The 15,720-nt window shown below is 41.7% G+C and overlaps 1 protein-coding gene across 4 annotated transcripts in view; it reads left to right on the top strand.

Moving 5' to 3' along the window:
• The window catches only part of grid2 (glutamate receptor, ionotropic, delta 2), a 651,170-nt gene that overhangs the window by 282,910 nt on the left and 352,540 nt on the right, over window positions 1-15,720 (top strand). The gene's annotated exons all lie outside the window — the stretch shown is intronic.

Genomic DNA, 15,720 nt, shown 5'->3' with positions numbered 1-15,720 from the left:
AGCAAGGCTACAAATCTGCGCCATCAGTCTGTCCGACCACCAACCAACCAGCCACAGTAGCAAAAGCTCAGTGTCTGAAGCGTCGTGCCATTGCTGCAGATGCCTCAAAACGCGACAATGCAGAAAGAAAATCAACAACACACTGATGACTTTTATTCTTTGTTTGTACCATACCATCCCATCTTTCAGCCTCACTGCCACCCAAACAGTCTGCATTTTCCAATTCAGGTCTATACACGCAACACGCCGCAACACCGAGTGGAAAGGATGACATCTGCGGCGTACACGGGCAGTAATAACAGGGGCGCACCAGGCCATTAGCAGCCAACAACAACCAATCAATTTCCTAAATACGATTAAAGCATTGACAAATGGGTCATTACCATAGCTGACAAAGAGAATGTGGGGGGGGGGGGGGCCGGGGGGGGGGCGATGGAGGAAGGGCTGAGGTGAAGACGACAATTCATTTATGTCGGGCGCGGGAAAAACATACAGCCCTGGTGATTATAGGCGCATATGTGCAAATGCAATTATCCAATCAAACGTAGCAACATTACAATTATCAAGTGCACGTTTCAAATGAGACCGACACAAAGTGGGACAGGTGTGAGATGTATCAGATGGAAATTGTTAAAATTGTTATGGAGGTTATCACAGCAATATTATGTAATTATCGTCCAACGCTTAGACGTTTATGGTGGAGAAGAGGAAGAGATGGAAGAGTGTTGAAGAAGGAATAAATGTGCACTTTAAAGTACGGGTCCAGCCAGCTTAAAGGGACTATACGGAGTTTACAAATGTTAAAACTAAGTATTTTCATCCCCCTACATGTTCCAGCCATGTCCTAATGTGTAGAATGAGTTAAAATCCTGCACTCTCACTCAAAAAGGTGTTAATTCGGGTTCGAAGTGCCGTCATGCACAAGCTTAATATAGAAGCTGCAGTTATGCATAAGACCAGAGGTGGCAGTAGTGAGTATAAAATGACCCACTTGCATCTAGCCCCTTTAAGATTGCTTATCCTGACTGCTACATGATTGTAGACCACCGATGTAAAGGAAAAGGCATTGAAAGGAGTTATAAAACCTGCAAAATAATAAATAAATAAAAAAGAAGCAGCGCCTTGCCAAAATAATAGGCATAAAAAAGCCACCGCGGCTATAAACAGTAGAAACCGCGGGTACACCCAAGGGGACGCACTCATCTCCTCCCCGACTTTACAACGGATCGAGCGCGGACACCTTGATAAATAACTGGCTTTGAACGCGGCGCGTGGAAGGGACCGGGGCCAAGCCGACTGCAAACAGCCGCACCAAAGCACCGGATAACCTTGTCGATGCGAGAAGGCAGGTACAAAATACACGGAGGGGAAAAAGGAAAAAAAAAAAGGTTTCCGCAGTCTACAAAAACCTCCTTTTAAATAAAACAACAGCATCGATTCGACCACTTGTATCTAATAAAATATTTACTTTTTATGTGAATCTCCTCGGCCTGCAAATAAAGTTAGGATGAGCGGAGGGGAGATGGGGAGATTATCATTTCATTTGGCGCAATCTGCGAACTGTTTGCCGACTTTGGGGAGGCGCAGTCGAGGAGCGTGGTAATTGTAGCTGCCATTCAGTTCATAATAATGTGGCTGTTTAAAATCCCTGGGGGGGGGTTCAGTCTAAATTGCTGCTGTGTTTCAGTAATGGAAGGTTAGAACAAAATTGCGGCCCTGTAAAGCTATAGAAGAACGTGGACAATTTGAATTAAGTAGGTTCAAAGATCATGTTTTGTGGTTTAATCAAAGTTGTTATAACTTCAACTTAAAGTTACAGGCCACCTTTTTTCATACTGAGATATGTTCTTACCTGAGCTTTGACGAGTTGATGTACCTGTCTGGTTAGCATTTGGCCTCTCCCAACATATTCCTATAGCTCCAAACAGGGATGAAGCTGGAAGCTACCACGCTCTTCCACGGGCACAAAGACCAGACAGGTATATCAGTATGGAAAAACAGTGGCCTGTTCCTTTAAAGGGATTACTTTTAAGGAAACGATTTCCTTTCTGAATTGTGAGCTACCTGTGGCCGCGCGCCTGCTAAGTAGATTCTAATAACAGTTTCCTTCTGCTCCGCTTTTCCCCATCCTCTGTGAAAAACTCTTTCAAATTGCCCCACGGGGATAAGTGAAATAATTTGAAACAGTTGTCTTGAACGGACTGACTTCACAGTATAGCATAATAGACCTAACTGTGGTCATGCAGAACTGCGTGTCTGAACCAAGGCCTCATTTGCAGCGGTCAAATAAAAACACTTCTGCTTCGCCTGAGACGAACGGGGAGTTTGATTGCAACATCACCAGCTAATCCATCAGCGAGATACCTATAGTTTTCGCATAATGTCCATTGGCATTCTTTGGTCACCCACCGCTCTGGTGGTTTTAGGAGATGGACTGAATGCAACCTAACCGTCCCACACTACCTTTGTTTGTGCTTTTGCAGATGTAGGGCCAGATCTTGTAGCTGGCAGACAGAGGGGCGCAGGCTCTTGGCGAATTATTTTCTGAGTGGCGGCGCTATGTACTTTGCGCCTTCGCCACTTGTGAGAGGGCGTCACGAGAGGAGGTGACTGCTCTGATGGGAGCACTACTGACATTCATTTTCTCGTTTACATCGCGCTGCCTTGTGTTCTTCCTCAAAGAGACCATACGGAGTTTAAAAATATTACAATTAAGTATTTTCCTCCCCCTACATGTTCCAGCCATGTCCTAATGCGTACTATCACCATTGCTCTATATCATGTATACAGACAGCTGCAGATCTGTCCATGAGAGCAGTTACATTGTTAAATTCTCCGATGATACTGCACTATTGACCCTTTTGCACGGAGCAGACTCTGATCATGGTCCTGCTCTGCCTGCCTTCATCCAGTGGTGCGATGACAACTTTCTTGACTTAAATGTGCCAAAAACTAAAGAGCTTGTTGTTGACTTTAGGAGGAATCCAGAGAGCCCCAAACCGAGCTTTATCCACGAGGAAGAGGTGGAAAAGGTTGAATCTTTTAAGTACTTGGGGACTGTTTTTGATTCCTCTCTACGATTTGATAAAAACACAGAGCAAATTGTCAAACGTGGACAGCAGCGAGTTCACCTAATGAGGAAACTATTTTAATGTATCAGCAAATATTTTTAGTAACTTTTATCATTCTTTTATTGAAAGTGTCTTAACCTTTTCTTTTATTTGCTGGTTTGATGGCCTGTCTGTGAAAAATAAGAACAGTCTGAACCACATTGTCAAAGTGTGTAGTAAGATTTCTGGTGTGCGTTTTGAAGACCTTGCCTCACTCTGTAAGAAAAGAGTCCTCCAAAAGACTCGATCAATTTTGGGTCAACAAAATCATGTCTTGCGGTCGCACTTTACTCTGATGCCCTCCGGGAGGCGATATGTCGTCCCCCAACAGAAAAGAAACCGCTATTCAAAATCCTTCATTCCGACTGCTGTCAGAAATTTAACATCTAGGAAGGCAGTGTTTATCTTGTTCTTATTCCCCCCCTCATTTTTACTGGCCCCCTTGTGTCCTGATGCACTTACAGTTCATGACGTCTGGATATGGTTGTATGTGTCTCCATTTACTGTTTTTTATGACCAGAGAGCAGTGAACAGAATTGCCCATTGGGATGAATAAAGTTGTTTTGATTTGGATTTGATTTGATTTGATAATGTGTAGAATGAGCTCAGACCTGTTCACCACAACTGCCTCTAAAATCCTGCACTGTCACTCAGAAACGTGTTAATTCGGGTCTGAAGTGCCGTCATGCACGAGCTTAATATAGAGACTGCAGCAACATGTATGACCTGAGATGGCAGTAGTGAGTAGAAAATTACAAACTTGCATCTAGCCCCTAGTGCTTCCCCCTTAAATGCGCCAAGTCTGGAGTGGCAAGATCACAAAGGGCGCTCCTCCTTAGCATATAATGCTACGCTCTAGTCTGCGTTTTGACACACAAGATCAGGCCCATAATGTTTTACGTCTTTATCACTATCTTACGGTTTGTTAGTTAGAAAAAGCGGGAAAAAAAGAGTTCTTTTTACAGCTGCCTTCCGGATTGTACATGTCCCTTAGCCCTTCCTCCCTCTTGCTCCCCATAAAAACAAATCTCTATGTAAGTTTGGGCTCAACATGTTTGCACTACGGAGTCTGTGGAGTCTGGAGTTTAGGACAACCAAAGTGAAGACGCTGCATCAAACTTTTGTGCATGACTGAGCGGATAGACCTCTCCAGGCCACCAGAGCAGAGGAGGAGAGACGATGCTCGATGTGACAAGGTGGAGGGCGTAATGCGGTCCTTATTAAACGCTAATGTGGAGATGGAATGGGGCACAGGGACCATCCGAGGGCGCAGATAACAATGGACAGTGTTCTTCGGTCGGTGCCAGGAGTGAAAGTATTCTGTGTAATACATATATGCTCAAACAAAGAAGGAAAAGGCACACTGTCTGTAGCTCATCTTACCTTCCTCGCCACATTAATTCAAGTGTATCAAGCAGCCAGGGACAGGGGCTACGCAAAGTGGCAATCCTTGAAATTAATAGTCCCGTATTTGAGATGATTTAAAACCCTCATCACAAACATACTGACAAAGTTCACAGGTTCTGCACACACATTTGGGTACGTTTCAAGGCTGTCTCCTTCTCAAGAGCTAAAAATGTATATGCCCATATGAAAACTCCAAAGTGCTTTTTAAGACCCTGCATTTGCCCCTTTAGCTTGTGCTCAAGTGCCAAGCCTGACATACTGTGTACAGTGCATAGACGGGTGGCTATTTCCTTTATCTCCCCTAAGCTGTGTAAGGAAGCATATCTCTGTCACTCAGGTCTTTGCGGAGTACAGCAGCACGACAAGGCTTTGGAACAATACATGAAACGGCACACAAGACACAAGTAGGTCAGCCACTGTTTCACTCCTGGCTATGGCTGACTGTGTGGGAGTGGGCCAACGCAACCTGTGCAACAATAAGTGACTGTAAAATTAGCTCAGCACTGTCCGGGTGCTATTTCTGTTGATTTTCAGCCTGAAAGTTAAAGAAGAGCAACAATGGGAAATGTTAATCAGTGCCAAAAATGGGATCAGGAAATGACATTTTACAGACTTTATGACAAAGGCTGACAGACTAGTTTGCCCACTCACTCAAAGATTGGTGCTATGAGACCAGGAAAGTCCCACGGCAATTCAAAAAGGGAGAACATGCAAAAGTCTCACTGAAAGAAAAAAGGCCCAACTACTTTACAACTGTATTTCTACACCATTACTTGTATTTGCTGTCCTGGCTTGGCTGTTTTGCCGTTTTGAGTTGCAATGCTCTTGTAGCTATAATGATTAGCCTACACTTGTTAACAGACACACACGGTCTCATAAACCATTACAAGTGTATCCTCTCCAAAGCCCCCCTGTGTCTCCCCTCCTACAGATTTGTATTGGCTTTCTGGTGGGATCGATTATGTGACTTCTGAGGAGCTTGTTCCCATAGCCTTCCACTCCTGGCGCTGTGTGAGTGCCTATAGGAAGTGGAGGGTTTGAGAGTATTCGATTGTCACGCAGGTCACGTGCACACAGCCCACTTGGTCCTACAGAAAGCTCTAGAGGGAGCTTTATACATGCTCTGATGCAAAAAAAACAACTCAAATGTTGGACAAGTGGCTGAGATGAGGTGATTGGTAAACAATGGCCGCTGGCTGCACTGCTTTGAGGCCACCATTGCTGAAGTACCTCTATAGCCGCTAGTCTCCCATTGGAATGCATTGGACTTTAGACACGTGAAAAACAACTTTAGAGCCTGGTCCCTAATTTTCTTAAACTTTCTACCGCTAGATGTTGCTCCTGTGATAACGCTGGGTTAGGCACAATTAAAGGGACCAGGCTGGTTTTCATAAGAACATTTTTCAAAATCTCGTACTTAATGAGGGCCAGACTGTTAGCATTGGAGCAGCTCGAGCTACACGTCACGCAAACGGTGAGTCTACAATGAAGATCCCGCCCTTAAGCCCTTTTTAGGAACATGCTTCAGAGCTGGGGAGGAGGAGTCTGTAAATCAGCCATGATTTCCCCCTTGAACGTGGTCATTATGGTAAACGAGGAGGAGTGAGGAAGAGCTGTCTATTTATATAGTATACAGTCTACATTGGTAAAGTGCGGGCGGGAGGAAACTCCAGCATGGATAGGGGCTTGTGATTTTGGACAGTTTTTGTTTAGGTTAAATGTAGGCTTCTTCTTTTAATAAAAAAAATAAAAAAAATAAAACATTAATTTGCAAAAGCAGCTCAAAACATTGTTCTTAAATGAAACCAGAATTCAGGAAAGCCTCTGCAAATTGTGGTGTGGCCACAGTGTGCACACCGCTCACAATAGTCCAAGGGACTGCTCTGGGAGTTTGTGTGTTTGCTCAGACACATGGAAAATTAGAGGGAACATTGGTTGAGATTTCAATCAATTTGCACCAAGGGTTGGAGAGAAATACAATTCATTTTTTTCTGTATCTGTTGATGAATAAATCATTAGGCAGTACAGTGTCCTTTGCGAAGAACAAAATACCCTGTCTCTATGAGGTTTGAAGTATAAAAGCTACTAAGCAAGTAGTTTAGACCAGGGCTCTCAAACATTTCGGGCGGCGACCCCCAAAATCACTCTGAATTTAAATCTGGTTTAATTATGTTAGTTTAGATACTGTATTTTTATATGTGGTTTAATTTCACTGGTATATGCTGTTTTCAATCAAAAAATTCAATGTCCGAAATGTACAAAAAAAACATCTTGCGACCCCTCTTCAGTGTCCCGTGACCCCCCACTTTGGAAACCCCTGGTTTAGACCTCTACCAACGTGTTCTGGTAATGCATTTTTTGGACATGTCATGCCAACTTCATCAGTATCCAACATCTGAAACACTGTTGCCCATACTTAAAACAAGACAGAGTCAACAACACAAATCCACCGCTTCTGCCCAAGAACTCCTTTCTTCCGGTAAATATCCACTCTCCCAAAAAGGCTAAAAACGATAAGAGCGCCACAACAGATGCAACTGTCCGATGAAACGCAACCTTTGTTGAGTATTTTTCGTGACTGCGGGTCTTTTTCCACACTGTGTGTAGTAGAACAGACCTTCACCGCCACCCACCATTTTCCGACCTCTGAAAGACGGGAAAAAAAAAAGCAACAGGCAATTTGACAAAGTACATGACTCAGGCTAATAACATCCCCTTTGTGTGGAAAATTGTGGACAGCGCTGTGACTGGCATGTTCATCCTTGGAACAAACACCTCGTCTGACTAGTCGACAGCTCTTATCCGCTTTTGGGGAGATGGATCCGGGAATGGTCATGATTCAGAAGCAGAAGTGCAGTTGTGCATGTGTGCGTAGAGTGCCAGAAAGTACATGTTTTTAGGAAGGTGAGAATGGTTGCTGATGATAGGTGAAAACTCCGGCCTGAATCCATCCGTATCTGCACTCCTACGCAGCGCTTCCTTTTTATTTTGCAGCATGTGTTTGAAGAGTTCAATCATAGAATACTATTAAAATGTTCATCTGTTTATCAGACCTACAGGAGAGAAAGTGTTCGCAAGCATGTGACTTGTATATGTTTCTGTTCTCTATATCCAAATAGTTACTTAGGCCTATTTGTAGAATAACTGTACAAAATGCATTTGTTAGATGACCCCTAAACGGCTACTGGCCTGGCCCTGGCCAGCCTCCATGGCAAGTAAGGAAACCTCATGTGGAAGAGGAGCTAAACAGTTTTCCCAATCTGCTCTAAGCAAAACCAAGTAAATTCTATGGATTCATTGGATTTATCTGGTTTTCGCCAAATGTGACCATTGGTTTTGAGATTATAAGGATGTTTTGTCTCACTAAAATAGGCCAACTACTTTTGCTCTCTTTTTTAAGGCAAGATGTAACAAGATGGCCTTTACTTCTTGCTCATAGGTGAAGGAAGGTGTGGATTATATTTCCCTTTCTCTATAGATCCTAAAAGAAACACACACACACGAACGAGTGAGTGAAGTGTGATGAATATGTTACTGCAAGGTTTCCTAAAGGGATATCCCCGGGTGAAATAAAAAGAAAATATATTTGTGTTTTTTTTATGTAAAACAGGATATAATTTGCGAAATCTAATCTAAGAATATTCTGAAATGCAGTTTATGAATTTGAGTTTAAATGTTTCTTGCCCTAAAGTAATATAAGAAGCAATAACAAAGTTTCTGGTGGCACGGTCAAAAAAGTTGGGGGCGCGCCTGGAATAATGAATGGATAAATTATACTCGATTCCATGTGGGAAACAAATCGTAACAATAGTGCTGGTGAAGCAGAACCGAAGTCTGATGGTTCTGCTGCAGCGGTGGGGAACATGAACGGAATCAGGTTTGTTAGATGTTTGCCGAACATATGCAAAAATGAAAACAGAAACCGACTCAGTGATGCAAAGTGTATATTTTCCTGCAGCAGTTTAGCTTGTTCGGCTTAAACTATAATTAAGCAAAACATGTTCCTGTCAACATCTAGATGTATTTTGCTCCACAGATGTTTTTTTTTTTTTTTACAAATGTTTCCAACTTCATAGTGATGTAAGTTAGGGCTAGGTCACTGCAATACACCCTTTTAGTCACGAACACGGCGCCCACTCATTCTTTAGAGCAGAGGATGAGAGAGCTTAGTCTCCAAAGTGGCCCAATAAGGAGGGGATTAGCCGGGCCCTCTATTAGCCAAAGCCTTGATGATGCTAAGCTAATATGCTAGAGTTAGATAAAAGCTAATGCGGCTAAATCTTTAGCTAGCATGACCGCAGCGTTAAGGACATTCAGAGTGAGTCTTATGCTGCATGATTAAAGTATGTCAACAGTGATCACTAATCACTAAGCGGTTCCTAAAGCAGAGTCAGGGACCTCCTGGAGGCCATTTACATTGTGAAGAACTAAGTTTGATGGGAAATGTGTATGTATCAGCAAAAATGTACAACTTTAGTTTCATATTCAATTCAAGTATCTTCTTTTTTGTTATATGCTCTTTTAAACTATACTATACTAAACTATACTGAGTTTAGAAATGTTAAAATTAAGTATTTTCCTCCCCCTACATGTTTCAACAATGTCCTAATATGTAGAATGAGCCCAGACATGTTTTACCACAACTGCCTCTAAAATCCTGCACTGTCACTCAAAAAGGTCTTACCACCCGCCTTAACTGAGCAACTTTACCCAAATCTAAAAGCCTCTCGACTGGATCTTACAGCCTATAGGCCTATCATCCCCTTTTTGCCACTATTCTGTAGAGTTTCTGTCACTTTTATGTTACACCATTGTTACTTTCTTGTTGCGCTTGTGTTTATTTTTTTGTGTGGCTTTTTTTTAATTCGTTGTCACATTTTTGTAGATTTTTTGTTACGTTTTTGGCACATTTTTGTAGATTTTTTGTTATATTTTTGTGGCTTTTTTCTGTCACTTTTTGACACTTTTTTGTTCAATTTTTTGTGTTTTTTTATATATTTTTTTAACACATTTTGCCACATTTTTGTTGTTTTCGTCCTGTTCTTGTGGCTATTTCGACACTTTTTTCCCAAGAACCTTTTAGATTTTGGTAAAGCTGAACCAAAGAAAATGGGTCCGGTTCAGGTGGGGGTTAAGAGGTTAATTCGGGTCTGAAGTGCCGTCATGCACCAGCGTAATATAGAAGCTGCAGTTACACGTATGGCCTGAGGTAGCAGTAGTGAGTATAAAATGGCAAACCTGCACCTAGCCCCTTTAAGTTATAAAACATTACAAATTCTTTTGAATAGAGTTAGGGTTATTGGTTTTGAATCGACCCAGACTGGTTCAGGACTGGTTCAAACCTTGCTTGGACCGGTTCAGGCTGATTTGGGAGTGATGCAGAGTGGTTCAGACTGGTTTGAAGTGGTTTTGTGGTAGCACAAAGTTGGCTTGGCCTGGTTCAGACTGGGTTTGCTTGGTTTTACTTGTTTGTACTGACCCAGACTTGTTTTGAACTGCTTCAGTGGATTGAGACCATCTAAATTCAGCTTACATATGTTGCGTGAGACCTCAGATGAACTATTTCTCAGAAGAAGACATTTTTCGGTTATTTATTGTACTGTTATTGTTTATCGTAGTAGTTCTCAAACTTTTGCAGCCGCGACCCCCATTATAACAGGTAAAGGGGTTCGTGACCCCCCGCCCGGGTCACACCGTGAGAAATAGGAACATTAGCCTACATAATTCTTAAAAAACATTAGATTATTTGCTAATGAAAATCTGTATATTTTATCTAAATGATCTGGCGACCGCCGAAATTTGTCTCGCGACCCCGAAGTTGAGAACCACTGGTTAATCTGTTAGTGCCTCCCTATCTGGTAAAGAAATCTAAAAGGCAAGCCAAAACAATGGTCACAGGAGGAGGTTGGCCCTAATGTTTCACACATTGGGCATGGCTGTGTTTGAGGAATATATGGAGAGGCTGGGGAGTGCTGGGTGCTCTGAGCATTACGTAAGTGTGGAAATGACTCAAAAGAACATGAGAAATATATATAACTAGTATTAGCTGAATTCACAGGTGCGCGATTAGTCACACCTGCAGGCGCACATTAGGACGCCAGACTCGCCGGGTCAAAAATACTGAACGAATCTAAGAAGCGTTGGAGGACTTATTTGAGATTTAGTGGCATACTGTTACGCTCTAATTGATTCCTCAAATTGCAGAGTCGCACAATGGGTAACGCGATTAAAACTGCGGCTGCATTCGCCCATTAATCAACATCAGAGCATGACAAACCCATCGCCTCAAGTAACCTCCAAGCTATTACTAAAACAGAAAGCAACTGTCCCTTACACTGAATTGGACAATTAATTACAGAGGGGCTTTTGTGTTTCTGGCTATTACCTCTAAATTATATTTTGTTATTAGCATAAGTCTAAATAATGCGGGAAAGATGAATGGCTTTTAAAGTGGATGGGCTAAATGATGCTGTAAGTTATTTATTTTTTGCTTTTCAAACACTTTCTTACTGCATCCATTTTTTATTATGAACTTACTTAAACTCGACTCAAGCAATTACTCTCCTTTATTCTCTCTCTCGTCTTAATCCTCCCGCCACGATCAATGATTAGTTGTCTGGTTGAATATTAAAGTGCGTTTTTCAGGTGTGGGTTGATGAGAGGAAGAAAAGGGCTTCAAAACTGCCAAGATTTCTGGGGTTGTATAATAAGCTAATGGAGGCTATAAAACGTAAGATGTCAGTATTGTTTGTATAAAAGTATTTGGACACAGCAGGCTGCTCAGTGCAGTGAGGTTTGCGGCTGGCGAGGCTCGTGTAGTATAGAATCCAATATAATGTCAAACTGCAAGATTCAACTCTCTGGTTCCATCTCCTCCTGCATCTCCCTGTACATTGTATTTAATTCCCCAAAAGCTGGTCTAGCCAATACAATTTTCACTTTGAATCATTCCTTCATTTTTAAAAAGCCTCCTCTAAACCATGCAGAGAAATATAACAGACTGGTTAGTTTATAATCTTATAGAAATATGTGGCGCAGTCTGGCCTCACCTCAGGTCAAACAGGTCAAATGTGTCGTCCATTAGCCAGATTGTTTAACTAGATTGGGGTTTCCAAACTTTTCAGGCTGTGACTAGTGATTTTTACAGTAGTGAGGAATTTGCACTTGAAACACAGTGTATTACAAAAGTATGTATGTATTACTTGTATTACTTTTTACAGTAACTAATGAATATTACTTACATATCATACAGGAATATACAGTATTAGTTGTTACAATGTTAGTAACTCGAGTTACAAGTGCATTCAAATGTATGAACAAAAAAATGCCTAACTCCCCCAAATAAAATGCAGCTTGCCAAATCCCGTTGGAAGCTGGTGTATAAGATCTGCAGTTGCAAAACGAAGCACGAGACAATAGGGATAGAGAAGGAAAAGCAAATCTTTTTCTGTGCTTTTTCTCGGTGGCATTATTACTATTTTCAATTTAATATTTTGCCAAAAGTAACTCAGAAGTAACTCAAAGTAATGTAACATTTTTGAAACAGTATGTAATACAAATAAAGCACCTTTACCTTACACATTACATTTTTAAAGCTGTTACTACTTATATGGAATATATTACAATTTTAAAGTAACAATAAAAAAACAAAAACAATGTAATCCATGAGAAACAATGGGCTTGTAATACTACTGTTATAACAGGTGTCCAGTAGGGGGTGCTGTGGCGCTTCAAATGACTTGAACATCACCCACGCAGCACGTAATTTTGTTGAGGCGTGCTTCTCTAATGAGTAAGTAAATAAAAACATAAAAGATTTTAATTGAGTGTTAATACTTCACTTTATATATCCTGACAAACGGATGTGTGCTCCAGCTCTGACTTCTTGTTGAGAAATGTCTTGAGAAAGTCCCGGTGAGTGTACCTTTTTAGCTTGCAGCAAATATTGTGTTTTCTTGAGAACCTGCCTATGATTTTGGTGCCAGATATAATTCATAAAACCTGTCGGGAATGTAATGTATTTGTCTTAATGCTCCACAGGTTTTGTTGTTTTTTCTACCATTGCAAATTGTACAACTTTGCTAGAAAAGGCAAGGGGTATTAGGCTAATGCTAGCCGCTCAAAGCTGTGCTGCCAAATTTCCAAGTACAGCCCAAAAATAAAGTGTTTGGGCAACCATGATAATGCAATGAATACTATGCACATGCTATGCACACCATGGCCTCTGCATTTTTCTGGTATATTTCTTCTGGAATGTGATGAATTTAAGGTCAAAACCGATGAGCAAAGCGCTGCAAGTTAGCATTAAGGTCATGCCTGAAGGTAACTGCACTAATTAATTAAGACTTGATTTGGGACAGGTGCTGGGATTGTGGAAGCAGGAGTAACTTAAGTGTGTGGCTGATTTTGCATTCTGATAGGTAGATCAGACAGCTTTATTTATCACTTAAAACAGAGGGGCCCAAAGTGGGGCCCACGGGCAAAATTTGGCCCACCGAAACAATTCTGTTGGCCCGCCAGAGAGTGACCAACTTTGCTTGCTTATGGTTAATACTAACTCTCTCCCATTCACTCTCAATGGTAAATATGGTAAATATGGATGAAGTACACTTTTGGGCCACCAGCGTCAAATTGGGGGCGCTGTTTCACTCCATTCGCAAAGTTAAGGAAGCACTATTGTGGTTCTTGGTGTTTATCCATCAGCCCATCAACTTTCCCAGTTTTCCAACTTTTATTGTAAAGGTTGTTGACATATAAACGACTTTATGCTGAACTGACACTTTCAAAATGATCTAATGTTGCATTTTCTTTGAGTTAACAAATGAATGAGCTAAAGTCACTGTAGGTGTTGTAGATGCAGGTGTTTTTTTTTATTTTTTACATTTTGCACTATATTGCTACAATTGTTTATTTTGATCTACTAAAACTAGGCTTTTGCCAGAGTTAACATTTGTTTAAATATAGCATGTTATTAGATAGAATCAAATGCAAATGTATAGGCAACCAAAAAATTAAATAAAGTATTATTATTTGCAGTTATATGTGTTTCATGCTTGACATCGCCATGTTTGGACCGAGACCCACAGGCACTTTTTCATTTTGGCACTCGGAGACAAAAACTTTGGGCACCCCGATCTAAAATGTAGTAAACCATCACCCCGCACCGTATGACACAACTAATGTGTCTTAAATATTTAGAGGTAATGTTACATACACACATTTTCTCTTGTTGCCACATTTGTTGTACAAATACGATACTTATAGTACATCTAACAAACCTAGCTCAATATGTAAGGCCAGGAATCTTTATCGGTCAGTGCAAATGATTGACTAACTTGCCAAAGCAAAGTACTCTTTTGTGAAGAGTGACAAAAGGATAAAAATAAGCTTTGGAGTTGACAGCTGAACAGAGTCTAACTGCAGCACACCATATTGCACAACGCCATGTTAGGTGAACAGAAAAGAGGAGAGGAAAAAGCAAGATGGCTGTTTGTGTAGCCACAAGCGTAAACAAGAGGACGATAATATTCGGTGGGTGGAAAGATTGCGAGAAAAGTTGGTGGATGCAATGAAAAAGGATGTTTGGAAGAATGGGGCAGATGAGTCCAAATTGTGCGGTGTGAAACATTCAAACACGCTGCGAGGCAAACATGAAAATGACTCGGAGAGAGAGAGAGCGCTACAGTGAAATGATTGGGGCTGAAAGGTAAGCACTCAAAGGGGCTATTCTGGAGAAGAAAGCAGATAACGGTGGAGAGGGTTGAGGGGCGATGAGGCGGAGGTGCTCCTGACAACACCTGGGGCCCAGGCGAGGATGGAGAGAAAAAGCAAAGATAGTGTCTCAGCTAGCAGCAGTTATACAAGAGAATATGGGGTGATGTGAGTACAAGTTACAACAGAGACTAAAGGGCCGACATTGTGCTTGGTGTTACGACTGCACTTATATTGACAAATTGCAGTATTAGGTTATTGACGCTTCCTGATCTGGAAGGCTACCCAAACAGAGCAGAGCAGCTGAACGTGGACAAAGTCATTGAATCAATTCAAATTCTAACAGTTAACTTCTCGACTACAGTGGACAGAGGTTGAATGAACATGGATGAATACTTGCAGGAGGCACTGCACCATTTCAGAGGATCAGAGGAGACTGAAGGCACCCATTCAGGTTTCCTCTACCTCCAAAAACATGCTGGTCACAGTGACAGCGCGGATCAGTCGCAGCGGTTCAGGACTAACACCTGAACACCCATTTCGTTGTGCGCTTGTACAGTGACAAATAAAGCACTTACTTACTGTACTTCCTCCATGTAAACAACTTCCTGTGCCTACAAATGTAGATAATAGGCAGAACGTAGATATTAGGCTTTTTTGCTTTGGCATCAGCTTTATTTTGTAATTTTTTCACTCTGCTGTTCCGGACTGTGAGCTGACCGACATTTGTATTGTATTAAAATAGTTCATAAAGACGTATTGAATAGAGTCTCATTTAGCAGAAAAGTGCCTCAAAGTGCTTTGGGGAGCTGTAAAAGAGCTAGGCCGGATTAAAGAGCCGCCATTATACTTGTCTGCAATTCATGAATATAACATTGGCTCTCAGTTTGATATATTTGTCATTCCAACTAACTATTTAATGTATGTGACTTCCTATTCATGGAAACTTTCCAATGCATCTCAGTGATTCTCTTGCCTTTGTCTGTGTGTTCAGGTCTTCAAATGTCCAAGGTTGTTTTCGCACATGTTGGAGCGCCTTGAGGGTCGAGAGAGACCGCCCTAGTTTCATCTGCAATTACTTCAAATTCGGTTCAGTCCATGTTCACGTGCGCTCACTTCAAACACTATCACACTATCAGCCATTTAACACCAACCAGCTGTTCACTGAACTTATTCCCATGACAACGGGCGTCAACCTGTCAATGCCCCGACACCCATGCGCGTGCGCAGTTCATACACTAAAGACAGTGAGACGTGAGGAGACATGCTCTTAATGGGCACATGGAGGGGAAAGCTTTACTGTGCAGCAAGAAGGGAAAGATGGGCAGAGGAGAAACATACCTTAATGATATAAAGTAGATACATTTTGCCTCGTCAGAGCAGGAATCCAACGTCCTGTCAGGCAGCGCGTTGTCATTAAAAATAAGTTCTTTCTTTGCACAAAAAAGAGGCATGAAAGTGAGAGTAGTTTGGCTCAAGGTCGGCCGCCTTC

Source organism: Gobius niger (genome assembly GCF_951799975.1).
Source record: "Gobius niger genome assembly, chromosome: 1".
Lineage (NCBI taxonomy): Eukaryota > Metazoa > Chordata > Actinopteri > Gobiiformes > Gobiidae > Gobius > Gobius niger.
This window is presented reverse-complemented; position numbering and strand designations above follow the sequence as displayed.